The sequence below is a fragment of the Urocampus carinirostris genome, chromosome 5, assembly GCF_059441175.1.
Source record: "Urocampus carinirostris isolate Australia breed hairy pipefish chromosome 5, RoL_Ucar_1.0, whole genome shotgun sequence".
NCBI lineage: Eukaryota > Metazoa > Chordata > Actinopteri > Syngnathiformes > Syngnathidae > Urocampus > Urocampus carinirostris.
The window spans coordinates 32,959,392-32,985,246 of record NC_142353.1 but is presented as its reverse complement, the minus strand read 5'-3'; the positions used below and the strand labels follow the sequence as shown (position 1 = coordinate 32,985,246).

The window sequence follows — 25,855 nt, the reverse complement described above, 5'->3', positions numbered from 1 at the left end:
ACTGAAGGAAAGAGGTCTGAATGTAATGGAAGCTAAAGCTATTGTTGGTGTTGGAAATGAGTGGAGAGGTGTTGTGAAAGGATAGTGGGATGTTTGGACGTGTTCTAAGTGATGGGCAGGGCACCTGTATGATGCAGCAGGGGTAAACCAGTGAAAGCTATCGGGCCCTGCCGTCGAAAAGAAGAGTGTGTTGTGTCACCCTAACCCGAGTGACATGGCCACTATCTTGTGTCCCGTTTCATCTGGAGGGACAAAAGCATGACCAACTTGGGTGCCGAGAAGCTTAACTTGTTTGGGTGTTTGGGCATTTGGGTTGGCCATGGTCAATTTTTTTGTGTTTTTTGCTACTTTTCCTTTCTTTTCTTTGTTTTTGTGTGTGTGTATGTCTTGCTGTCGGTCACCCCTCTCGAGGGATATGACCCGGATAAATAGTTAGATAGAATTTAAATTAAAAAATATACTGTTTTTAAACAGATGTGATGCTTCAAAAGTTTGAAGAGTCTAATAGAAATATTAAACTGGTCTCTTAGTATGAGTGAATGGTTTATTCGAGTAATTGACCCCGATATTCTACTACAGTAAAACTATAAAAATGCTACAAAATACTAGATATTCTACTATGAAAGTACTACAAAAACACTACAGAAATACTGCAAAAATAAAACTACACTGCGGCTACAATAAAACCATAATTGCAGACTACGGCGTGTTTGTATCCAGCAATTTTCTCACCAAAAATGCATTCTAATTTTAGTTCCTCCCTGAAAAAAAGATGACTCTCAAAAACTTTGCTGCCTCATTGTGGACGAAGCACAAAGAGGGCTATATTGACGACCCTGCATGCCTGCTTCACAATACTGGACCATTGTGCGGCCTTTTTTGCAGCCAAAAACGGCGATTATTCATAATATGCTCCACTTCATGTTTGATGAGTCATGTTTTTTTCATAACCACAATTCTGGAAACCTCGGAATGACTCTTGCTGAGGACGGCGATATCATATTTTACGAACTATAAGGCCAAGTACCCTAAATTGGCCAGAAAATTTGAGAATTCGCCTCATAATCCAGTGTGCCTTATATAACGTGACATATGGTAGATACAATTAAAATGCATACAGTATGGTATACTACCGTATTTACACAAAGCTTGATCATAACAGCAAAACATTGTATGCAACGGGAATTAAACCCGTGTCGCATTGGTGCGAGCGCCAAAACCTAAACACTGGATCATTGGTTCTCAACTGGTCTTACTTCAGGACACGCTATTCCACCCTAATGACAAGCTGCAACCCAAATCAAGAAAATAATTTCACTTCGCTAATACATCCAATGAAAGCATTGCGCAATTTAAAACAGAGATTGTAGAATACAGAGCAGTATTCACCTTTTTTTCCCAAAAATTAACTGATCAGCAAAACCAAAACGACTTAGCCTCGCATATAAGATTATATTGTATATAAGCGACCCCTTAAAACTGCTCTAAAATAGCTACATACAAAAAGATATTGAAAATATTAACGAAGTGTGTAAATAAACATGGATAATTGTTTATGTAGTAAATAAAGATTATTATGTTAGTAAAAAGCTTAAAGTATATAATTTTTCAACCATTTTCTGTATCTTCCAGCAGCACTTCAATGGCAGACACTCGTACACCATTATTAATTTTCGCAATCGTCTCCTTCTTTGAGTCGATGCTTTTCCATTTTTCCTCCCCTTTATCAATAACTTTCTTGGGACCCATTATTATTGGTCAGAAAAAGGAAATAAAATAAAAAAAATCACAATAAAAGGAGATGTGGTCCCTCTAAAATGCAGGTAGAAGAAATTGAGGACAATAATCACCATCTGCTGTTAAGGTGTGTAGTTGACCCTTCATTTTTTTCTTTTTCTTAGCATAGCCTAGTGGAAAGAGGTCCGCGACCCACATTTGGGAAAAACTGCACTAGATCACCAATGATACGGCTTACATAAAACACATTAGATGTTATCGCATGATTACATTATTTTTACTCACGGTGCCAGAAATGAAAGTTATGGAATAAGGAAAACAGAGAGTCATGATGAGAGATATGAATAATCGTGAAGACAAATTCATCATCAAATACACCAACAAGTTGGTAAGCTCTTCATGTTCTTTTCTTTCAGGACAACTTTCTCTTCATACATTCTTCTCTGGTACCGTAAAAATTGTGGGATAATGAGATAAAATCTAATGCCTTTTCATCCATCCATGCAGCCATTGGCTTCTGCTTATCCGAAGTTGGGTTGCGGGGGCAACGGCCTCAGCAGGGAAGCCCAGACCTCCCTATCCCCAGCCTCTTCATCCAAGGGGATCTTGAGGCATTTCAAGTCCAACCTAGAGTCGTAGTCGCTCTAGCATGTCCTAGGCCGTCCCCTCTCGGTAGGACATGCTCAGAACACTTCCCGAGGGAGACGTCCAGGAGGCATCCTTATCAGATGCCCAAGCCACCTCAACTGGCTCCTCTCATTTCAAAGGAGCATCGGGTCTACACTTAGTCCCTCCCAAATGACTGAGCTTCTCACCTTATCTCTAAGGGAGAGACCAGCCACCCTGCGGAGAAAACTCATTTCAGCCACTTGTATACAGGATTGTGTTCTTTCGGTCATGACCCACAATTTATGACCATAGGTTAGGGTAGGAACATCGATTGACCGGTAAATTGAAAGCTTTGCCTCTCAGCTCAGCTTCTTGTTCACCATGATGAACCGGTACAAGGTCCGCATGACAGCAAACGCTGCACCAACCTGTCTGTCAATCTACCATATGCCTTTTCATACGTTATCTATATCACTGGTGGTCAGCGACATTTTGCTACTGATCAATCATCAAGCTAATACAGTATATACTACACGTGTATAAAATGTGCAATGGATATAAATCAATAAATATGGTATCCCGTCCTGTAGTCTTAATTCTATGCACCAGTGCGCCTTATACATGAGAAATTTATAACAAAAGATGTTTTTTTAGGAGGGTGCGCTTTTTAATGTTGAAAACACAGTAAATAAACTAGACCATTTTATTGAAAATGTAGCTTTTTCTGCAACAAAACTTGTTTTTTGGGGAGCACCATAGCCCGAGAAAACAGCAAACGTGTCAGTTTACACAAAGCACGTGTTTCCCTTGGCCTCGTTGCACTTAAAACAGAGGCAACCCCCCCTGCACAAAGCCCCTGCCCAGAGGTGAAGTGCAGCCTGTGTTTGCTTTTAGGATTTCACTTGAAGATGTTTACAAATGCCACCGCGGGAGAACACAACAGGGAAAAAAGTGACCTCGACCGGGTTCTTCACTTGACACAGATCGCCGGCTAATCCACTGGATAAACATATAGCGTACCAGTCACTTTCATATGCGAGTATATACGGTACTTGAAAAAGTTTTGGTTTTGCTGTTCATTTTGGGGTTGGAAAAAAAATGGTGACTATGTTCTACAATCATGGCTTTAATCTGCACTATTCTTTCATGTAATAAGTCATTGATTTCTTGATTTTTGGGGGTGTAATGGTGGGTCCTCAAATCAGGCCAGTTAAGAGTCAGTGCACCAAAGCATTGACCCCACAGATAAGATGTGTGATTAAACATCTGAAAGCTAGTAATCTCCTCGGAAAGCAACTTAACTCAGCTGCGTGTTGGCATTGAAAGCGTGGCCCGTCCCACGCCTTCCTTTTCATGAATGACTTTGAAGGCTCCGGTTTGTGTTTGGCTTTAACAAAGCCGGCGGAGCTGGCACGGCACAGCCAACATATTTATGACCTACAGTGTGTGTGCAGGGGGCCCGGCCCACGCAAGCGCCGGGCTCACACGGGCCGCACAAAAGGAGGAAATGAATGCGTGAGGGATGAATGCGTGGCCCCGGGGGTCAGCTTAATGGAGTGAGACCCCGGGCCCTATTGACTCCCACAGCCAAACTATTAACTCCCGAGCTACGGGCCCATTATTCATTTAGGGGCCAAAGCACGTTTTCATTTACATACTGAAGTTGGCTGTCCCGACTCTGTTAGGGCATCGGCATTGCTGTGAGTTGTTTAAAAGCCACTGATTTAAAGCTTGGGATAGTTAAAGGTATACTGCTACTACTATTTGAACTTAACTTAGGTGGATTAACTTAAACAACCTACCCTAACCCTTACTATCTAGTCACCTAAATCCCGCCTTCCGTACCCCTAAATACCTAGTTATCTTAATCGTCATACCGTATCCCTACCTACTGAGTCACCATGACCCACCTAACCTACCCTACCCTAACTAGTCACCTAAAGCCACCTAAAATACCACTGCCTACCATCTTAACCTGCCTACCCTACCCTTACGTACCTCGTCACCTTAACCCTACTACCCTACCCCTATCTAGTCACCTTAACAAACTTACCCTACCTACCTAATCACCGAAACCCCCTACCTTACCCCAACCTACTTATTCCCCTTAACCCACCTACCCTTTCCACTTTAACCCACCTGCCCTTTCCACCTTACTCCACCTACCCTACCTACCTGGTCACTTAAACCCACCTTCCCTACCCCTAACCACTCAGTCATCTAAACCCCCCTACCCTACCCTATTACCTACCTAGTCACCTAAACCCGCCTTCCCTAACCCTAACTACCTAGTCACCCAAACGGCCCTACCCTACCCTATTACCTACCTAGTCACCTTAACACACCTACCCCAGACTACCTATTAACCTTAACCCACCTACTCTGATCTCCTAGTCACCTAAACCCCCCTACCCTAACCCATACCTACCTACTCACCTTAACACACCTACCCCAAACTACCTATTCACCTTTACCCACCTACCCTGCTCTTCTAGACACCTAAACCTGCCTACCTTACCCCTACCTACCTACCTACCTAGTTACCTTAACCTATGTATTTATTTTTTTCATCAATATATTAATCAACTGTTTTGCAAAATAAAGACACTAGCAATTTGAGTTTTTTGATTTTATTATAAAATGTAGTGCTTAAAATTGGGCATAATGTATTACTTTGTCTTAATTCTGAGTGTTTTAAAACCCATTTAATAAAACGGTCTGTTCATGAACAAAATAAATATGAAATACAACAAGTCCATATACATTTCGCTTGTATTCATAAATACCTTATTAGAAGTACAAAAGCAGTGAAGTTGTTACTTTTCAATGGGACTGCGTTTGATATTTAGTGCCTCCTAGTGTTACAAACAATTTTCATTCAGTAAAAAAAAACATTGATTTGAATATTAGGCAGTTGTACATGAACTATTATACCAATGTATTTTTTTAATATAATAAAACAAGGTGAGAAATTTGTATTTCTTTTACATAGTGTAATCGATACGTTGAAGTCGGCACCATGTTTATTTTCTCTCTTGCTGCTACGCTGTTGCACATTTTTTCGTTCACATTAGACAACAGTGCCATCTAGTGAGTCAAATATTACACACTAGGGCTTTAAGTCAGCAAATACATTTTGAAAATAATGCTATCATATGTTTCACGAATTGTGATCCAGCGATTTGTCATGGTTGCTGGTGTTTTTAAAAATTTTCAATCGGAGCGTCACTATATTGTGTGAGGAGGAGGGAGGGCAGGGGGATTAAATCCCCCAAATCCCCCTCCCCAAACTTTCCTCTAATTGGCCAACTTTTGTAGGCTTGAAGAGAGGGGCTGTCCTTACACTTGGAGGCCGTATGAGAAAAAATTTTGCATAAAAAGCATATAAAGAATGTTGAGCTATCCATCCATCTATTTTCTATAGCGCTTGTCCTCATTAGAATCGTGGGTGAGCTGGAGCTGACGACGCCATGAACTGGTAGCCGCTCAGAACCCCTTTAGCTTTTTTTTCCATTGGTAGAGAAGAAAAATGACACGCGTGTAATTATTTTAAAACAACAGAAAAAAAATATTTTATTCAACATATTTGGATGCTCTCCCCCTAAAATTAAATACTGTGGCAGTAAAACTAGTATTTTATGGTTGTATCTCCAATATACTGCCCCCAGTGGATAAAATAGGCACAGTTGAGAGACACGATTAAATTACAGTGGAACCTCGGTTTTCGAACACCTCTCAGTTCGAAAAAAATCGGTGTCCGACCAAAAATTTAGAGAAATTCTTGCTTCGCTGTTCGGTCAAAAAATCGGAGTTCGAACGCCAGTAATGCGTGAGTGCGTATGCTAGGGTGCAATTCTGAGCGGCGTACGGGTGTTTTAGCCCCTAATTATGCCTCCGAAGAAAGTCAGTGCAAGCAGCAAAGTTGCTACAGGTGAAAAAAAAAAAATTAGAGCGTACAACTGTTGCATTTAAGAAAGAAATAATTGCCAAATATGAAGGAGGTGTGCGAGCGCCTTCTGCTGACCACCACAAAGGTAAGAAATCCTATTCATAAGATTACGATAACACGAACGTAGGATTAGCCTGGGTTAGCTTTATGTGGGTGTTGGAACGGAGCCCAACTTTCAGGATGTTGGAACTGAGCCCCCTTTCCAATGAACCGCTCACCACTTGTTGTGGAGACCCGGGTGCTAAATGACTTGTAAACGACCTGATTTCTTTATTTTTACACGTTCATGTTAACGTAATCTTTCGTACGGAAGATTACGATAACGCGAACGTGCGATTAGCCTGGGTTAGCTTTATGTTTACGTTAAACGTTCATGGTAAACATTCAGGGTGTTGGAACGGATTTAAACGATTTACATTATTTTAATGGGAAAAATGATTTCCGTGATCGGACAAATTGGTTTTCGAACAGGGTTCTGGAACGGATTATGGTCGAGAACCGAGGTTCCACTGTACATGCATTTAAATAAAGTCTATATTTCCAAGTATTCAACAGCACGGGTCTCTAACGTGATACTCCCTACAGACAGTTGCGGTGCCCACGGACCCATTCTGAAAATAGCTCACCAGTGATGGGTCATTGTGATTTTCTGGTAAAATTATTTTTATTTGTTGGTGAGTCCATTTAAGCCTTCCTCCAATGATTCATATAGTAAGTGTTTCCGTAGTGCAGTGGTTAGCATGTCCGGATAACACACGAAAGCTCCCTAGTTCGAGACCAGGTGAAAACATTTGATTCTATTTACTCGTGTTTATATGCTTTTGTTATCAAAATACAAAGTGCTATTTATCGGAATTACAGTACAGTAGTTTGGAATGTTTTACAGAGGACAGATATTACAAAAACTACATTTTTGATGAGTTATATTAATTCTTTCAATTTTGCAGCAAAACTTAAATTAAATTAAAATTCATTACCCATTTTTTTCATTTAAGTATTCATTTTCTTGTAGCAGTTAAACATTTTGACCCCATATTTATACTTTTTGGATTGAAAGCAGTTCAGAATACATCTACAGGGAAATATATTACAAGATACATTAAAAAAAGAATGATTTCTTTTTTAATTCCCATGTTTTTACAGCAAAAAAATAAAATAAAATTGTATTAGAAGTCCTATCAAATGACGGAAATAAATGGCTTACACTTTTAGTTGCAGGGAGTTCTTTCCATTACAATTTACAACTGGGAAAAGCTACCTTCATTTTTTTTGCATGGCCCACAATAAATGTCTATAATTGATACGTAATCCTTGCACTAATACACATTTCATAGTCCCCCGTAGGCAGCAATGATGCTTCATAGGACAATTCCGTACAAACTAATGCCAGCTGCAGTTCATCACGAGGGAATAAGAAAGGCAATGGCAAAACAAAGCCACCAGAGAGCAGTGTCGGCGTCATTTTTAAGCAGACATGTTGAAAACCATGGTAACAGTTTCAAGCATTTACAAGTATGTCACCCAAAATTCAAGCACATTTCAGTCCTTGAAAACACAACATTAGAATTCAAGCATTTTAAAGGATTTCAAGCACCCAAACAAACCCTGTAGCTTTTTCATTTTAACTATTGTTTGTGTGTGTATTTGGTGTTCCTGATTGTTGGGTGGGAGAAAAAAAGACTGTGGGTTTACGATCTTCATGTACTTTAGATGTTTTTATATAGCACTTTGAGTTGAAATTTGTTATCTGAAAAGAATTATACTAATATCGCTTTTATTGTTATTAGTCAGTCCACTGATGTTTATTTGTATAGCCCTTTATCACAAGAAGTCTCAAAGGGCTGTACAGAAAATAAACAAGCAAATGCAATTCATGTGTGTAAATATTTGTTACAAAACAAGGTGCGAGCAGAGTCCTTTTGTAACAATGTCACTAAATTCTACAAACCGGAAGAGTACAGATGCATTTACCCTCATCTGTCTGACATGGTCACAGTTATAACCTTGGGAATTGAGTAGTCTTTAGTTGTTGACCATTCCGTTTTATAGAAGTGAATCGTGAACATATTTAAAATCTAGAGTACTAAAGTACTAATTACAGGCAGTTTAAACCATCTTCACTCAAAATGCAATACAATATTCATACATATTTTAATGGCCCCCACAGACTTTAGCGACTCAGCGTTGTTAAGAAATGCCTTCGGTGGATGCGAAAGTGCAGTGGGGGGTGTCATCAATAACAAGTGAGCGGGGGTATGTTTCTTTAAGACAAGCCCATAAACGCTGGCCCGGTCAAAACCTCCTTCAGTGGGAAGGAACTGGCCGCGGTTCCCGTTTTGCTTGGCGGGTCAAGCTTGCCATTGAAGTGTGAATGGGCTGCCATGGCAGATTACACCGCACAGCTGTCCCCCTACCGTGGAAATTAAGTTATGCCCCGTGTCAGCAAGTTTTGTCTTTTCCTCTCTCTGTCTCTTTCTCTCATCCGCCCTCCCCTAGCACCCCTAGTGCCATTATCTCCCTACCCCCTACTCTCCTCTTGAAATGTAGGGGCCTCTTATAAAAGGGGTTAAGGTTAGGCTATGGTTGGGGCTGCAGGGGTCGCTGGAAAAAATCCTGCATCCTCCGTTTGGCCCAAAATTAATCAGAGAAGAAACTAAGAGACCCCCGATCACATTGGATGACCTGCATGCATACACAACTGAGGTGGGACAATCTGCAAAAGACAACTATTAGTCATACTCTGCATTATCCTGCTCTTTATGGAAGAGTGGCAAGAAGAAAGCCCTTTCTGAAAGAATACTATAAATGTAGCCTGTGAAGCGACATAGGAGACACAAATAACATGTGGAACAAGGTGCTCTGGTCAAGTGAGACCGAAATCAAAGTTTTTGGACTGAATGCAAAGTGTTACTTTTGGCTCAAGAGTAACACTGCACACCCTCCCCACTGTCAAACACGGTGATGGCAGCATCACGATCTGGGGTTTCTTTGGCAGGGACCTGAAAGATCGTTACAGTTGCCGAGTAGATGAGTGGAGACAAATAAAGTGCGATTCTGCGGAAATCATAATTCACGCGTTTGTTACCTCCCCTCTCGATTACTGTAATGCACTACTTTCCGGTCTTCCGATGACCAGACTCAAGAGTCTTCAGCTGGTACAAAATGCTGCAGCGAGGCTTTTAACTAGGACAAAAAAGTACGATCACATCACCCCAATTTTGGCTAACCTGCATTGGCTCCCTGTTAGCCTAAGATGCGATTTTAAGGTTCTCCTATTGCTATACAAAATCATACATGGACTCTCCCCCTCATATCTTTCAGATCTGATTTCCCCCTATGTCCCGGCCCGAAGCCTTCGCTCCGAGAGCGCCGGTCTCCTGGTGATCCCAAGAGCCAAGAAGTGTTCCGCTGGTTCGAGAGCGTTCTCCATCCGGGCACCGGTGTTGTGGAATGCTCTTCCCCCTGAGATCCGATCTGCTGCCTCAGTGGACATGTTTAAGTCTAAGCTTAAAACTCACTTCTACTCTATAGCATACGAATAACCTAAACTTCTTATATGTAATAATTTGTGAAGCCCTTTGAGACTATTTGTGATTAAGGGCTATACAAATAAAAATGACTTGACTTCTGGTAGAAAATCTGTGTGCAAAAGACCTAAGAATGGAGTGCATGTTCACCTTCCAACAGGACAACAACCCCGAGCATAAGGCAAAATCTAAAATGGAGAGTTCTAATATAAAATCTTTAAAAGTGTTAGAATGGCCGTGGGAAAGTCCAGACCTCAATCCTATAGAGCACTTGTGGAAAGGTCTGAAGAATGCTGTGCACAAACGATCACCATCAAACCTTAAGGAACTTGAGCTATTTTGCAAGGAAGACTGGACAAATATTTCAAGATGTGCAGAACAAACAGAGACATACTAAAAAGACAGCACAGAAAAAAGAGGTTGCATAAATTGTTCAATCAAAAGGGGCCGGGTTTTAAAATCTTTTATGTGCTAGCACAATACACAATTTTGAATAAATGTGGTTTCTTTTTACTATTGTCGCAAATGTTCTTTATTTTTAGAAAATATTACGAGGTTTTTATCTGTAAGCTTGAACCCTGAAATATGGCAATTTGTCAAATCATTCTTAAAGGGGCAATATGGATTTTCCAGATTATTAGTCAAAGTTTTTTTCCATAGTTTGGCCGGGGGTGCGACTTATACTACGGTGCGACTTATGTGTGTAAATTATTAGCACATCGTTCTATAATTCCACGTGAAATTTGCACACTAAAACTTATGTGTGAAATTTTTAACACATTATTATAACATTACACATGTTATTTTTACACTAAACCACAGGACGGTGCTCTAGACCTGTGTTGATCATTTCAACATTGCCGTTAATTCATAAAAACAACTCAGCAGAAGTGAACAAAAAATGGCACCGGAAATAATTCTGCAGACAAAAGGCTGCAAATAGTAAAATATGCAGTCCAAAACGGCAATCAAGCAAAGGAAAGAGAGTTTGGAAAAAGGGAGGCATTTTTAATGGACTGGCAAAAAACTGAGGCGACGATAAGTCTGATGTAAGCCACGTGGAAGAGTTGTTTAAAAGTGACACTGAGGACGAAGATTTCACTGGATATTGTGACTTGGAGTGAAACTGTTTGCTAAGAATGTTCTTTATGCTAGAGTTATCTGAATAACTCTTAATATGTGACATTATTACTGTCATTACCAGGCATGTAGCATTATACAGTACACATAATTTGGAATTGCCTTTCCAGATCACATGTATGCTTTTTGTGTTGGATTTTGTCAAATAAATTCCCCCCAAAATACCAGTTAAACCCAGGTATGTTTTTTCCTTCTTAATTAAGCATTTTTGGCTGGTGTGATTTATAATCCTGAGTGACTTCTAGTTCGGAAAATACGTTACTTTTGCAAGGCACTGTTGATCATCCCAACATTGTGTTGACTGGGACGGAGCCACCCCCACGAATTGTTCTTTATCTGCGGGTGGGTACGTTGGGAAAACACGTAAGCATATGTGGGACATGCTGGGAATGTCCCCCCCTGAACTCCAGAAGCCCCCCAGCAGACAAAACCTCATTTAGGCTTGATAGACAAATGTATGGCGAGATGATCTGAAGACTTTACGATTGGCCCCGTTTCAACATGATCTCGGAAAATGCGAGCCTAGCCGAGTTTGGATACATCCAAACGCTTTTGGGATTAACTAGAAGAGGAATATAATTCATAGTGACATTACTATGTAGTACAAAGCCGTTAGCTTAGCATTATTAGAGATTGATGTCTCTTTCCGTTTATACGTTTCATTTTTGTTTACTTCCCACGCGAACTTGGCAAGGGATGGGCAAACCTTTTGAGTCACTGCATGCTTGACAAAATGATATTGTTGTCAGAACCAGAACAAATGATAGACCCAAACGTTTCACACAAAAGTTCATTGGGATATCGAGGATGTCAGGTGCGAGGAAACAAACCCCAGCGATCCGGTGATCGCTGGACAGGAGGAGCAAGCAGTTCACGGGATTGAAGCATGATTGGAATGCGGAAGTGAGTGGATTTGCCGGGGTAGGAGATTGGAGCGTAGTCAAATGGGCAAAACGGGTCAATAGCCGGAACGGGAGATCAGAGTGTGGTCGGTGGTCAAAAACGGGTGAATAGCCGGAGATGATCGGGAAATCAGGAGTAGACCAGTAGGATACGGATGAAGAGGGGACAAACAGGAGCCAGAGTCAAAGTGCTTGCCTTGCGTATGCGGAGGTTCGCTGACGGACTGACCAGGAGTGACTGGAGCACTGAGTTTAAATAAGAGGGGAATCAATCAAGCAACAAGCAGCAGCTGGCACCAAACGAGTTGGCACAGGTGAGGGCAATCATGACGTTTGTATTTTTCACACGGTTCACGGATCCTTTAACCGCATTGGTCATCAGGCCACCAAGAAGGACGCAACTGTGGACAGTTTTCTCTACAGTTGACGGTTTCTGGCATATTTTTAGGGCATGGCCAAGTTGGCACCAGTCCATTACTTAATGTTGTCGGCCCAGTTCTTTTTGGTCTTATGCTCCTCCTTCTCCTTTGGACTGTGCCATGGAGAATTATCTTAGTCAATCCTGATGATCTTGTGACGTGACAATACCACTGAAGTTTCCATTGACGGCAGCTCTTCGTAGGGTCCAATGTGCACTCTGATGGCTTTGAGCACCGTTTAGTTAGTCATATGGGCTAAGTAGCTGATGGCCTAGAAGTTTCCTGTTGTTGGTACTTAACTGGGATGACCAAACAATTTGGGTAAAATATCACACAAAATACTTAATGAAAATGGTATCACTTTTGTAGGTTGATCATCTGACCTGAATCGGTTTATTTTTCACCCAACTCGTTTGATTAAGTAATTGAAAAATGAAAAACTTTTGAGGACTGTGCTTAGATACAAGCAGCATGCTACCCTCAAACGCGACATTTTGAAATGGCGAACGTTGGAAACGGCTGCCAGCGTCCGTCAGGTATAGCAGAGCGTTCCTGTTAGTGACAGCGGGATTAGTGCCGCAGGTTTTGTCTCAGGACCAGAGGAGTGGGCCTGCAGCTCGGGTAACTGGATTACAGGCCTTTTGCTCATTTCAAAGGGTTGTGAACCCAGCAGTGGTCTTGCATGATGAAATCAAAGTGGCAGCTGAAGACCGAGGGAGAAAAACAACAAGAGTTTCTGGAAAGTCTTCCCGCAAAGCTGCTAACGAGACGCAGCCAGAATTGATCGTCTTCCCTCCGGTAACTCTGAAACAAACTTTTAAAAAACTTAGTTCATGCAAAATGAAAGCAGGAAGCGCGCAGGGGGTCAAGTTGGATCTCATTCCGGCCTACGCTGCAGTAACTTGAGGGGATTATTTCCAAATCCTTTCAAATGAACTTTGCATCTCAGCGCCACCTCCTCCTCCATCCACCATTCCAAACGTCCGACCTTTTCTGCTTTACTTTTTTGTGCTCGACCCTAAAACACGGGCAGGTGCGGACTTCCAGCACAACGTCTGATTTGCTGAGATTTTGTTGAATTCCTAAACAAATTTATATCGAGTTAGACACCTGTGACGTGTAGCGCAACTTCCGGTACACTGTACATTCTTCTGCTTCTCTTTCTGTGTAGTTTTAATCCCCACCTTCTTGAAGCCAGACCTACTTTTGAAAGTGCCGCAGAGTTAATCCTTCGCTCACGTGAGCTCAGAAGCCCAGATGAGGTACTGAGGGTTCATACACCTTTTTCATAGCCAATTCAAGTAGTTTTTAAGGACTTTCAGAGCCATTTTGTCCAATTCCTCCGGTACCATTAAAAGAAAAAATCCGATGTGGATCATTCCTACCATATGATATTTTGAAGTTACTATGTGGAACAAGATGTTTTAATGGCATTACTAAATGGCTTTTCCCCAACATTATTTTGCATGGCCAGAAACTTAAAAAACGTAAAAACTTTGCGGTGTTCGCATGCATGGCTGTGCAAGTTAAGCTTCTTAGATACCTGTCTGCTATTGGTCAACATCATATAAAATGCTGGTCTACTATTGGTTTGTGCCACAACATCATGGGGATGCAGATATGCTATCCGTTGAACTCCCTCCTTCAATGCCTTTTTCTCTCCTCATTCAGTTCAGTCTTGTGTGCTTTACTTTGAAAGTAAAATACAGTACTGTATTTTCTTGTACAGTATCCATAGTGCAGTCGTTAGCACATTCGCCTAACACGCATAAAGTCCCCGGTTTGAGACTGGGTGGAAACATTTGTTGGCCTGTAGAGGGATGGGCGCCACCAGGCTGTACTTGCCAATGACAAACCACAGGAAATGGTGCCCCAGCGACCGGAGTGGTGAAGGGGATATAAACACCCACCCTACTTTTTAAGCTATGGGTCCATAGACTCGGTGTGCTGCTAGAGGGAATGGCAAAAGGTTGATAACTGTGAAAGAAAATGATTAGAAGTATTGAGGAAAAACTAAGAAGCCACATGCAATCTGTTGTTGAGTGAATGTGGTTCACCAATGCCATAGTGGTCTGCGCCCGGAACCTTAGTACTAGGGTTTTTGTATCCCGCCTGGTAGAGTGACGTAACTGTTATGTAAAGCGCTTTGGGAAGTCATTGACTTGAAAAGCGCTATATAAATGCAGATCATTCCATTTCATTTCATTTTTAGATGTAAGAAGTTTCCACCTGCATGAATAATGCTGATAAACCTAAAGTAAAGAAGGAAGATGGTATAAAAGTCTGTGTGCATTACAGTATTGTCATCTAAGGCAACCACACTGATCTTTACCCTTGCTAACGAATATGGCCATAACCAGTCAATAATCGGGACAATTACTAAGAAACTGAAACAAATCTTCAAAGATTATGAAAACCCTGGTAAAAAGAAGTTTCAAAATTAGTTTCTATTGTATTCTGGCATCTACTCACCCATTTACATTCACCCACTTACTCCACTGTACCAGCTGAAGTCATATCACACCAAAGGTAAATAAAATAAATTTACATGTATAGTTACTTGAATCTTATTTATTGTCATTGATAACAATGTTGTGGACATTGTTTTTAACAAGATTAGACACGGCACTCTAGAATAGGCGCATAACAGGGACTTAAAAGAGAACAATAAGGCATAAATATTCACAAGGTAGCACTTGAAGACTAACCTAAGTTGTAATAATCGTGCAATAAAGGTAGTGCAATAACAATGTTATTTAATCAGATACTTGTTGTATAGTATTTCATTACTTATGTTTGATAAGTAATTACAATTTTAATGTTATTACCTGGTGTTCCGGGAGTTCGGAACATGTTAGCTAGTTCCCGTAGGTTTCTATTCGGTGCCATGAGAAAATATCACCTTGCGATCTCCAACTCAGAATGGATTCATGTTGAATCGCTTACCGATAAGTCCATCCATCCATTATCTGCACCACTTATCCTCAGTAGGGTCGCCGGGGTGCTGGAGCCCATCCCAGCTGTCTTCGGGCAGTGGGCAGGGGAAACCCTGGATGGTTGCCAGCCAGTCGCAGGGCATTATCGTCAAGTATCAAAAGAAACTTAAACCCGCTAAAAAACTCATTTACGGTATGTGTCTCGCTGCATGTTCAATTCCGGGATTCGGACCAGGTATTTAGAAGTGAACAAGAGCTGAAAAGAGCAGGTCTGAAGAGGATTTTTATTACAAAAAAAAAAAACAAAATAAGAAATAAACAGAATATTCTGGCCTTGGATCATCAGGACAAATCCTCCCTAGACAAAAAGGGCCTTGAGAAATGGCTGACCACTGTTTATTAGCTAAAAAAAAATTGGATGAAACTTAACTGGGATGGGATTTTCAAGGCAAAGTGAGGAAGTCACACGCCCACAACATGACATTTGTTAAGACTGAACCCAGCTCAATTTTGAAGGTTGTATGACATTGATCATTGCTGGGAAAATACTGGAAGAATGAATACATTGAAACATCAAGTGAACACAATAAGTGAATAGATTGAAATATGTGGATGAACATCTAACGCATTTATAACAACTACATGAATGAGGTGATTATAATAAAAGTAACCTAGCTGGTAAACTCATGCAGTAGCGAAAACATATTCAGTAATAATGTTTTCTAATAATTTAACTGGTATTTGAGATTTTTTAATGGTAATCCTTTCCATTGCTAGAAAATCATTCTTGATCCTGTACCAATTTGGCAAATGCAGTTCAAACTGCGTATTTGTATTCGTCTTAATAGCTCATCTGACCTTTTCCGGGAAGATTTATGAGTATGGAAAAACAGACACACAAGGGCTGGAGAGAAGAGAGCGCTGCTGACCTTTTGATGGATGATAGCAGCATGCTGCTAAAACTAAATACGCGAGCTACGATGTGGATGCAAGAATCATTTTAAGAGAACAAACTGGAACACTATGGACTTTGGGGGGAAAAGGGGGGGTTCAAAAAGATCTCCTGCTGAAATCACATTCCATGTCAGTTTTTCATTTACCTCAACAAGGGGGGGAAAAAACGTCACCCCAAACAGATGCCAAGACTTAAGTGAAAACACTGCGAGGGAAAAGTAGGGCTAAGGTTAAACATTCCACGCCGCGGAGTATCCCTATGAGTAATAAAGTCGTCATTATTTTCGCCTCGTCTTCAAGCTCCGTTATTGAGCCGAGATCTGAACGAAAACACTGATCTTTACTCGGACCCGTCTGACGAAACGACCACGGGGATTATCCGAGGGTTTTTCATTCGAGTGTTCTAGAGCATTGGTTCACAACTGGTCTGACATGAAGACCCACCAATCCTCCAAAATGACAAACAGTGACCGAAATCAAGAAAAAAATTCAATTTCTCAGACTTACCCAACTAAAGGATTCTGCAGTTTAAAGTAGAGATAGGTTTTTGGGTTTTTTACCACCAGAAAAACCAAAACGACTTCGAGTACAGTTCATATTAGGGGTGGGACAATTAAAAAATGATTAATGTATATATTTTAATTTTATTTTTGTCGAGTTTTAAAATATACGTTTCTCCCGGAATGGATTTTGTGACGTCATATCCGCTATGTAAAAATGTGGAAAAGCAAAGGGATTTGTCATGACTACCGATTAGTATCACCTGCGCCAGCAGCTTGCACACCCCGACTGAGCTTTTATCATCACCGGCGACTTTAATCAGGCATGCTTAAGGACTGTACTTCCCAAATTCATTCAATACGTGGACTGAGCAATTAGGGAAAAAAACACTGGACCGTGTGTACAGTAAGATAAAACATCTAGTTGGATCCGCCCATCTCTGTCTGTCCCTCACCCCCTCATACACCTCCCCTCCGGAGGAAAACAAAGCCTATACAACAAGGACAGTACAAACATCTTCTTTGTTCCTTTATCTCTGTTTTCCTTATCCTCACTGAAAAATGTGGACCTGGAGTGCCACGTCCAATTTCGTTGTCACAATATATCCCATGTTGTAACAATGACAATAAAGGTATATTCTATTCTATTCTATTCTATTTTGCCAAGGAAAAGACCACTGCCCCACTGAAAACGGGTCTGCAACCCACTTTTGGGTCTTGATCCACCAGTCAGAAACACTGTTCAAGACCACCATTTCTCAACTGGTCTGACTAGAGGACTCACCGTCCCACCCTAATTACAAGCTGTGACACAATCAAGAGAAGATGAAGTTCTAGAGTTGCATTACTTCTGCCATCATGTGTTGCTACAACGAATCTGGGGTTGCACTCCAGTTGGCAAAGTATACACCGTGTTTGAAATAATGTCTGCCCTGACGCCCGGGGCGTGCATCTATTACGTTGGGCATACAACTTACAAAGCGTCTCCCCCGGGTGGCCAACAACTTTTTACGTTTGATTTGGAAAAAAAACATGTTCTTTTTCCCCCAAAATCAAACGTTTGCTTTATTCCAATTTCGAAATCTTCGTTCAGTTTGGAAATTTTGGAATTTCGGTTCGTTTGGCAATTTGCATACTCGGCAGCCGATCAGAAGCCTGCATCGAATAACTTCGTGCTTCTGGACTTTCCCGAGCCTTATGAGGTCGTGCATTTGCAAATCATTTTCCAAAGTAGACGCGCAGAGAACACAAGAAAAATGGAGAAGTGGTTAGGAATCAAGCCAAAACCTCAGCCCCAGAAGAAGGATTCAAAAGAAGCTAAAAAAACTTATGACGCTACAAAACGTAAAAATCATGGAAAGAGTTCACGTGGCTTGTAGCAGACGACGCAACGCAAACATTGCATGAATGTTGATGAGTAAATACAGATACCTACTGATGGCAGATGGAAAACAGCTATGTCATATACATGCAATGAATGTTATAAGCAGATTTATGAGACCACATTTTAAAGAGGTGTTCTGTTATATAGTCTGATTATCAATCCTTAATACTTAGCAAAAAAAATTTTTTGTCGATTAGTCGTCTTATTGTGTTTCAAGTTGTGAAAAATGGGGCAGGCAACTTTGTGGCTGGGCAGGGAACTTTTCACAGTTGTCTGCCCTTTTTGTCACGAGTTTCAGACACTGGTATACAATATAAACAAAAAGATAAAAAAAATAAAATAAAAGTATCCACTTCTATTATAAAATAGTCACATCTAAAATAACAACTACACAACCGGTATATTGCACTTTAAACCGGGGTATTGCACTTAGAACCAGGACATTGCATTTTAAAACTTTGTTTTTCTGTCTGGCCCATTATGATTTTAACCAATTAACACTATAGGATATGTTTTTATATGAAGGGACAGTGTGTATTCTTTAGGGTTAGGGTTGTTGTTTTGATCTATATTATTATGATTATAATGCTGAGGTTTTGAGTTTTTCCCTTTCCTTCATGTAGGTTTTAGATCAGGGGATGGTGTCATAATAGTCTATGGTTTGCAATAGTCTATGCAGTCTTTTGAGACTTCTTGTGATCAAGGGCTATAGAGATAAACATGATTTGTTTGACATGTTTGTGAAACCTTTCAAAATAAAGTTTAAAAAAATAACAGTGCAAACTGTTGTAGTGTAACTCTTTCCAACTTGTGGCCCAAAGTGCAAGTTCATTTCTACTTTCACGGGGAATAATAGAGCATTTTCTTTTAGTTTTTCCTTTTTCCACATTCATCCATTTGCACCCTGCACATTGTTGTGTGCACGCTGAGCTTTTTTCTTTCCAAGTGTCGAATCCGCCTGTGAGTGTGAGAGGAAAAAGAAAGACGGGGAGGAGTAGAATAGAGGAGGAGGGGAGGACATGCTGGGTTCCCGAGCGTTTCTGGAGAAACTTTTTTTTAGGGGAGGAGTATTGCAGGGACGCAACGTTCACACTCCATTAAAAAAAGAGGCACATTTGTGACAGAGGGGTGTTTTTTGGGGCATGGTTTGTCAGTTTCTCCCGCAAAAGGTACCACGGAAAATTGGGAAGAGCCGGGAACGAGCTGGCGGCATAGGCGAGAAAGTTCCCACATGCCTCCCTGCCGCTCGCCTCTCCAGAGGTGTCAAGCCGGCCTGAAAGAATGAAGTGGCTCGCTATTGTCCCGCTCAACTATTATGTGCTTAACATTAGCATGACAAAGGTGCCACTCGACTTCTCCTCCACGCATTCAGTTGGAAGGCCCTGCGAGGCCCCGCCTCCTCCCAAATCAAATATTTCGCTGAAGGAAAATATTAACCGATGTATTGATATAACACAGCCCACAGCAAGAAATCGGTATCGTAAAATGTCGTGGTCACATTCTTCCGCCGTGGTTATTGATATTTGTTTCAGCTCTACTACTATATTCCAGGGTTCCTACAACTTGAGACAAGTTGAATTCAAAACTTTTTTAAATTTAAGACCAAGTCGAAAAAAAGAAAAACAATAATTTAAAGAAAACAAAACAAAAACCCCCCATGAATTAAAGGCGATTTTAAACAAAGGTTTGCTTATTTATTCATCTATTTATTAAATCACATTTTGGTCTAGTTGAAAACTATCCATGAGAAAAACATAGCACTCTCCAAAGTTTTAAACATGGAAAACAATAAATAAAAAGGATGTTTTAGTACTTCATGGATCCTAAGTCAAAACTACTGATTCCAAAGAACTTTTCTGCTACATTCATAAAGCACTTTTATCATAATGCATGAAAAATGACTCCACTTCTCCTCTAAGCATTCAGTTGGAAGGCCCTGCGAGGCCCCGCCTCCTCACAAATCAAATATTTCGCTGAAGGAAAATATTAACTAATGTATTGATATAACACAGCCCACCGCACAGCTAGAAATGGCTATCGTAAAAAGACGTGGTAACATTCTTCCGCCGTGGTTATTGCTATTTGTTTCAACTTCTAACACTATATTCTAGGATTCCTACAATTTAAGGCAAGTTGAATTCAAGACTTTTTAAGACTTTTTTAATGCCTTTTGAAATCAAGTCGAAGCCCAAGTTGACAAAAAAACACAATTGAAAGAAACAAAACATCAAAAAAAAATCACATGAAATAAAGGCAATTTTAAACAAAGGATTTTTTTATTTATGTATTTATTTATTGATTAAATCACATTTTGGTTTAGTTAAAAACTATCTATCAGAAAAACATAGCACTTTCCAAAGTTTTAGACATAGAAAACAATAAATAAAAAGGATGTTTATAGTACTTCGATGAAACTACCGATTCCCAAAAACTTTTCTGCTACGTTCATATAGCACTTTTATCATAACGCATGAAATATGACTCCACTTCTCCTCCACGCATTAATTTGGTAGGCCCTGAGAGGCCCCGCCTCCTCCCAAATCAAATATTTCGCTGAAGGAAAATTTTAACCAATGTATTGATAACACCGCCCACCGCACAGCAAGAAATCGCTAACGTGAAAAGTCGTGATTATATTCTTCCGCCGTGGTTATTGTTTCAACTCAACTACAATATGTCAGGGTTCCTATAATTTAAAGCAAGTTGAATTCAAGACTTAAGACTTTTAAAAAAAATCAAGTTTAAGACCAAGTCGACAAAAAAAAAACGATTGAAAGAAACAAAACATAAAAAAAAACATACTAAATCATTGCATTTTCATTTTTAAGACTTTCAAAAGTTTTGTGACATATCAATGCCAATTAAGGCCTTATTTTTAGAATCATGAATTCAACGCCTTTTAAGACTTTTCAAGGATCCGGGGGAACCCTGTATTCAACTCCTGTCCATAATGGCGCTTCCAATTCCCACGAATGCAATATGGCATCACGTGCATAGGTTCTATATTGTGTTTAAAGTTTTTAAGATTCACCCTGTGAAGTTGTCTCGATATGCAGGTGAGAACGTTTTTCTCTGTTTAGTTTTGCAACGATTAGATCAACACCTTGCTCGCGGTTCATTCGAGCGTTTCTACTCCCGAGCGCTTGCGGGTCCGTCTCGGCCACGTGTCCTTTGATTGGCTGTCAAGGAGTCCAGGGTGTGCCCCGCCTTCCAAGCCAAAATCAGCTGGGTTGGGATAAAGCTTAAGCCGTGACCCTTGTAAGGACAAGGCCAGACATCGCCCCATTGGCTGTTTTTTTTGTCTCCTTTAAAAGTATTTTTACTTTATTTAATTAATTCTATTGTAATATACTGTATTTTTCACTTACCGTACTTTCCAGAGTATAAGGCGCACCTAAAAAACAAAAAATTGCAAGAAATCAGCAGGGGTGCCTTATAATCCAGTGCACCGGAGAATATGGTAAATAAAAATGGAAGGGCATGATTACAATGAAATGCTACTTAATACAGTAAGCATTTATTAATCAATTCATTTTATTTGTGAAAAAAGATTTAATAATAAGAGTTTATGTTTTATAATTTTTTTTATTTTTTTTTAATGCATCACAGGACAGACGCTGCCCGAATTGCGAACGAGATCGGTTCCGGTCGATCGTTCGTAAGGTTAATTTGTTTCGTAAGTTGCTTCAGTGCTATATTATTTATGTTAATGGTTTATATAAGTATGTTTAAAGGCTTTAACAAGTAACCTTAATTGTTTTGTACGAAAAAAATAAACATTTCATAGAATAATATGCACTATAAAGATCAATAAAGTGACGTTTAACTTACTTTTGGAAGTGGTCCTCCTCCGTGGTAAAAAGTGGCAGGAAAAAAGCGTTCCGACCATTTTCTCAACCGCAGCAAGCTTTCTTATTCCACTTTCGTTTCAAAAGAAACGGCTCGACTCTTCTTTACACTTTACACCAACTATATTGAATGGATGCACGAGATATCAAATTATAAAAACGTCAAAGTTCTTAGCGCGCTAGCGATACAGTACACGTTATGTTTACACGAACCAGGAAGTAGAAGCCGGATTTCTTCTTCAGGGTGAATGCTAGGTAACCTCTCACACCGCCACGTGGCGGAAATAAGCAGTACAGAAAGGTCCTGGACTCAGATAAAGGTGCACACAATACAAAATCCAACTTACAGCAATGACTGGTTATTTTTTAACATCCCGAAAAAAATGTTCATATGTACCGTTGTCTGTAACTCGAATGTTCGTAAGAAGGGGAGTGGTCTGTAGTTTTAAATCCATGCGCCTTATAGTTTAGTGCACTTTATATATAAAAAAATCTTTCACAAGGTGCGGTATTTGAGTAAAACATATCTTTTGCGGTACAACAGAAAAAAATATATTTGTTTCCCCAAAGATATTTTTTAAAAGACAATTATTTTAGGTAATTTTAATAATCACGTATTCTTATGTATTTTTTTAGATTGTGCCAATCTATTTTCTCCCCATCTTTCACCCATTGTAAATCAGTAAAATGAAATATTTGTTACCATTTCAAAAAAATATACTCACTCAAATCAGTAATTTTGGATTTTCATACATATGAATTGTCATAAAATACGAGTACACCTTTAACATTGAGAAAAATATTGCTCCATTTCCAGATACGTTTTTTAATTTGTGGATCGTTTTCTTTACATTGTTGTTTCTCTTAATAATACGTTTTTTGTTTTATTTTTCAAAAAGAAAATACGTTTAGTCTTTTTAAGTAAAGCACCCTACAGAGGATAAGCGGTGCAGCTAATGAGATGAGATGTTTTTGCTTTTGTTTTGTAACTTAAAAATGGAAAGATTTTTTTTTTAATAATTACAAAATATTACTAAAGTACACCTTGAACACAGAAACAATATTTCCCAATCTGCAGGTATACATTTTCTAATTTTAAGTCTTACTTTTTTATTGTATTACATTTTTAAAAGTTTAAATACAATTATCTCAAAATTACCACACTCTTCTGATATGTATTGTCTCCCTTTATGATTTCTTTTTACTAGGGCTACATACTTTGTCAGTTTTAGGATTATTTTTGTGTTGTTACTTGTATTATTGTTTTATCTTGTATCTCTGGCAAATCCTTTAAATGAGCAAAAATTGTTACTTTTAAAATATACCATAAAAGAGATACTTTTGGGGGTTTCTCAGGAGAAATGATATACATTAAATTATCTTTCTATTAAATAAACTAAAACTTAATAGTAATTAATTTTTTAGTAAAGTAAATCCTTAAAAATGATCAAAATGTTTACGGCATATGACAAATATTTTAAAAATATACAGTATAATAAATAAGTAGTTTTGGTGGATCTTTAACTAAAAAATGATACAAACCTACTTTTTTTATACAATAAATTAGAACCGTAAGTATTATTTTAGTATTTCATTTAGTATTTTACAAAATAAATACAGCAATCCCTTATGATAAAGTGATATAACGCGATTTACTTTGCACGGTTTCACTACTTCACGGATTTTCATCGTCCATTGTGTTCTCTTCCTTATTATTGTACAGTACATTATTTATTTGTAAAGAATAAAAGTAAAAAAAAAAAAACAATATTTATACTGTACTTATATTTTAAAACAGGGGTCAGGAACAAGCAGCTCTGGACTTCTTTTGTGTTTGATAATGGAAAATTATGTTTTTTGATGGAAAACAAACATGACACAAACATTTTTAACTTTTTTCTAATGAATATGGGTCTATACAGTAGATATATATACAGTATGCGTTGCCTTACTTATCAGGCTTATATAAATCTTTAAAGTCAAACAAGTTTTTCTTTTTTCAGCCCAACATAGAATTTTAAACATTTTGGGTTGCCAACCTGTGTTAAACAAACAATTGCGCCAGTAAGTTTCTGTTCCTGTCACGGTCGCCTTGGTGACCAGTCTGCCCCGCCCCCTGGGCAACAGCTGAAAGCAGTTTCACTAATGGTGGGTCTGTATTTAAGGCTGCATGGTGGGCTCTGCGGTTGCGGGTTCATTACTACTCTTATACACAATCCCGGTCTGTTATGCTTGTCCTGTTTTAGTCTGTTATGCCATGTCCTGTTGAGTTCGTGCCGGAGGAACTCTGTATTGTTCTGTTTTGCCCCGGAGTATTGGGCGACTTTTATTTTATTAAATAAAAACTTATGGATCGTCAACGCATTTGAGTTCTCCCTTCATGCCTCCTGCCTCCGTTCTGGTCCGGTCACCTTCCACGCCACCACGTCTCGTGACAGAATGAACCCGCCAACAAAGAGAACTCAGCGAACGATCCCAGCGCGACTTGGGGAGAGCTGGAGAGCGCAGTTCGGCAGGCGCCTACTGAGTTGGCCTTCCCTGCTCGTTCGAACCACGGCCCCGCCCGTCGTGGCCCTTGCTGTGCCTCGAATCGACTCCCGGGAGGAATTGACGCCTGCCTGTTCAACTCTCATGCCTGCCTGCCCGACTCCCGTGCCGATTGCCTGCTATTCCGTCTCCCCTGCGTGCCAGCCCGACTCCGACTCCCAAGCCTGCCTGTTCGACTCCCAAGCCTGCCTGTTCGACTCCCATGCCTGCCTGTTCGACTCCCATGCCTGCCTGTTCGACTCCCATGCCTGCCTGTTCGACTCCCATGCCTGCCTGTTCGACTCCCATGCCTGCCTGTTCGACTCCCATGCCTGCCTGTTCGACTCCCATGCCTGCCTGTTCGACTCCCATGCCTGCCTGTTCGACTCCCATGCCTGCCTTGAGTCTCCCTGTACTGATTTTGTTCAGTCTTTCCTGTCCTGTCTTGTCTGTTCTGAATCTGTTCCCCCCTGAGTCTGACTCTTCTGAATCTGATCCCTCCTGAGTCTGACTCTTCTGAATCTGATCCCTCCTGAGTCTGACTCTTCTGAATCTGATCCCCCCTGAGTCTGACTCTTCTGAATCTGATCCCCCCTGAGTCTGACTCTTCTGAATCTGATCCCCCCTGAGTCTGACTCTTCTGAATCTGAACCCCCTGAGTCTGACTCTTCTGAATCTGAACCCCCTGAGTGCGACTCTTCTGCATCGGCCTGACCTGAGTGCGACTCTTCTGCATCGGCCTGACCTGAGTGCGACTCTTCTGTAGAGGCCTGACCTGAGTGCGACTCTTCTGTAGAGGCCTGACCTGAGTGCGACTCTTCTGTAGAGGCCTGTCCTGTTTACCTGCTCTGATTTTGCCTGTCCTGTTCTCGTCGGTTCTGCCTGTCTGTTATCCCCTGTCCAGCTTGCCCGCCGGACCCCCCCCCTGCCGAGCGCCGATTCCGATCCGCCCGACGCAGATGGCGCCTGCCTCTCCCCGTTCCTGCGTGTTCGGAGGAGGGAGCGGGGTTGCCCCAATCGTGAGCGTCGAACCATTCCGGGGCGTGAGGTTGTAATTTTTTCTTTTTTGGGACCTCGGGAGCTGTCCCTTAAGAGGGGGGCTCTGTCACGGTCGCCTTGGTGACCAGTCTGCCCCGCCCCCTGGGCAACAGCTGAAAGCAGTTTCACTAATGGTGGGTCTGTATTTAAGGCTGCATGGTGGGCTCTGCGGTTGCGGGTTCATTACTACTCTTATACACAATCCCGGTCTGTTATGCCATGTCCTGTTGAGTTCGTGCCGGAGGAACTCTGTATTGTTCTGTTTTGCCCCGGAGTATTGGGCGACTTTTATTTTATTAAATAAAAACTTATGGATCGTCAACGCATTTGAGTTCTCCCTTCATGCCTCCTGCCTCCGTTCTGGTCCGGTCACCTTCCACGCCACC

The 25,855-nt window shown here is 40.6% G+C and overlaps 1 long non-coding RNA gene across 1 annotated transcript in view; it reads right to left on the bottom strand.

Annotated features, from left to right (window-relative positions):
- Nucleotides 1–25,855, bottom strand: part of LOC148366070 (uncharacterized) — a 114,594-nt gene that overhangs the window by 2,382 nt on the left and 86,357 nt on the right. Inside the window, exons 3-5 of the long non-coding RNA XR_015850432.1 lie at nt 22,119–22,209; nt 21,889–22,026; nt 21,426–21,451 (exon numbers count right to left, since the gene is read on the bottom strand). This is a non-coding gene — a long non-coding RNA (uncharacterized LOC148366070). The remainder of the gene's footprint in view (nt 1–21,425; nt 21,452–21,888; nt 22,027–22,118; nt 22,210–25,855) is intronic.